This window comes from Propithecus coquereli, unplaced genomic scaffold (assembly GCF_000956105.1).
Source record: "Propithecus coquereli isolate 6110/MARCELLA unplaced genomic scaffold, Pcoq_1.0 Scaffold307, whole genome shotgun sequence".
In the NCBI taxonomy this organism is placed as follows: Eukaryota; Metazoa; Chordata; class Mammalia; order Primates; family Indriidae; genus Propithecus; species Propithecus coquereli.
Window position 1 is genome coordinate 555,783 of NW_012148697.1, and position 2,723 is coordinate 558,505.

The following is a 2,723-nucleotide window of genomic DNA, read 5'->3' on the forward strand; positions in this document are numbered from 1 at the left end:
GCTGGTTTCGAACTCCTGAGCTCAAACAATCCGCCTGCCTCGGCCTCCCAGAGAGCTAGGATTACAGGCGTGAGCCACCGCGCCCGGCCTCTCAGTAATGTTTGACGTTACCAAGAAAGCACTGCCCCATCCCAACACTATCTTTACTATCAATGTTTGCGTTATACTAGGATCAGTTCATGTATTTCTGCAACGTACAATCAGACAGACTTCAAAGATAAAGACACAGAGTGGAACACAGACATGGAGAAAAGTATTACTCTATTACACTGGTGTACTATTGTTTTAAAATTGTTGTCGGCGGATCCAGGAAAAGAAACTGTCTACATAGGACAAACTTGTTAAACAAAAATTTCCGTTTAAACTATAGAATCTATAAAAAAATTAAAATATTTTAAATGGACTTCAGATTTTTTCAATTCTAATCCTCTACCTCTGTGACATTACACTACTTTTATTTTCCTATGTTTGAAATTCAAATAATGCTGGCATTACAATTCTATCTAACCTTAAAATGAAAATGAACTGAAAGGCAGTTGTAGAGCAAGCCCTAACACACGTATTAGAGCCTCATAAGAAGACATGGGCAGTAACAGGGGCTGCTTCCTCCTTCCCAGGTTCCAGGCACTTGACTTACACACACAGCATAACCTTCCACTATTCCTAAGAGCAGGAAGAAGGGGGAACTACCTACTAAAGCATTTCTAGTTACTGCTGCTCAGGGAACACGCAGGAGGGCCCAAATGAAGTAGGTAGTCTATAACTCTTAGAGCCTGGGGGCCTTCTTCTAATAGACCTTTTCATTTTTAAAGCTTTCTTACTGGCCAGGCGTGGTGGCTCACGCCTGTAATCCTAGCTCTCTGGGAGGCCGAGGCGGGCAGATTGTTTGAGCTCAGGAGTTCAAAACCAGCCTGAGCAAGAGCGAGACCCCGTCTCTACTAAAAATAGAAAGAAATTAATCGGACAACTAAAAATATATAGAAAAAATTAGCCGGGCATGGTGGTGCGTGCCTGTAGTCTCAGCTACTCGAGAGGCTGAGGCAGGAGGATCACTTGAGCCCAGGAGTTTGAGGTTGCTGTGAGCTATGATGACGCCACGGCACTCTAGCCGGGGCAACACAGTGAGACTCTGTCTCAAAAAAAAAAAAAAAAAAAAATCGCTGAGGATAAAGATGGGCTGTTCAATAAATGGTACTGGGACAAAAATATGCCCATGTGAAGAAATATAAAATTAGACCTATACCTCATACCATATACCAGAATAAAAACCAAATTAAAAAAGATAGGAATATATAACCATGGAATCATAAAAAGACAAGAATAAAATATGGGGAAATACCTTTTTAATTTTGGAGTAAAGAAGATCTTTCTGGCCAGGTGCAATGGCTCACATGTGTAATCTCACCACTTTGGGAGGCAGAGGCAGGAAGATTGCTTGGGGCCAAGAGTTCAAGACCAGTCTGGGCAACATAACCAGACCCTGTCTCTACAAAAAAAATAGAAAAATCAGCCAGGTATGGGGGCCCACCTGTAGTCCCAGCTGCTCTGGAGGCTGAGGAAGGAGGATCATTTGAGCCTAGGAGTTAGAGGCTGCACAGAGCTGTGATCCTGCCACTGCATTCCAGCCTGGGTGACAGAACATGACCCTGTCTCTAAAAAAAAAAAAGCGGCCTTTCTAACTATCACTCAAAATCCGGAAGCTGTGACTATAAAAAACTTTGGTTGGCAAAAAGCACCTTAAAGAAAGTCAAGGCAAATGATTAAAGAAATAGTCTGAACATGTATATCATAGACAAAAGGCTAATCTCAATATTCCAGAATTGAACAAGAAGGTCCAACAATCTAAGAAAAATGAAGAGAATTTACTGAAATCCAAATTAAAAAAGATATGAATGTATAACCATGGAATCATAAAAGGACAAGACTAAAACATGGGGAAATGGAAGTACAAATGGCTCTTAATCGTATGAAAAAATTCAGCCTCATTTGTATAAAGAAAAATGCAAGTTAAAACTCTTTGAGAGAGCATTTTCCCACCTTTGATTGGCAAGCTTCCAAAAAATTGACAGTGCTCTCTATTGGTGTGGCTGCCAGGAAGTGGACATCCTCAGACATGTCTGGACTGCAGAGGAGACCATCTGATGATGTGTGTCAAGATAAATACATAACAAAACTTTTGCCCCAACAACTCCACTTCTGGAAGTTTGTGTACAGAGATACTTGTAGATGTGTGAAATGAAATAGGTCCACACTTGTTTATTGCATTATTTATAGGTACGAAACACTGGAACAACCCCAGTGTCCATCACTAGGGGAAAGATTGAATAAACTCTGGTTCATCCAAACAGTGAAATACTCTATAACTCGAAAAAGAAACAGAAACTTTCTATGTTCTGAAATGGAAATATCTCCAAGGTAGATCGTTCAAAGAAAAAAAGGGATAGAACTGTATTAAAGAAGATTGGGTAAAAGGGTGGAAATGAAAAAAATATACTTGCATTTACAGAATATTGTAATATTTCGGAAATATTGATAAATATTCAAAAAACTAACAGCAATGATTTCCTGTGGTGAGGCAAGGACAGAGTGGGCCCTGAGTAGGTAGGGGACAGGGATGACAAAGATAATTTTCATGTTAGATTTTTTTTTTTTTTTTTGAGACAAGGTCTCTCTCTGTCACCAGGGCTAGAGTGCAGTGGCATCATCATAGCTCACTGCAGCCT

At 40.3% G+C, this 2,723-nt stretch overlaps 1 protein-coding gene across 2 annotated transcripts in view; it reads right to left on the bottom strand.

The window, feature by feature from the left end:
* FAM168B (family with sequence similarity 168, member B) overlaps nucleotides 1-2,723 on the bottom strand; it is a 42,111-nt gene that overhangs the window by 38,402 nt on the left and 986 nt on the right. The window lies entirely within an intron of this gene.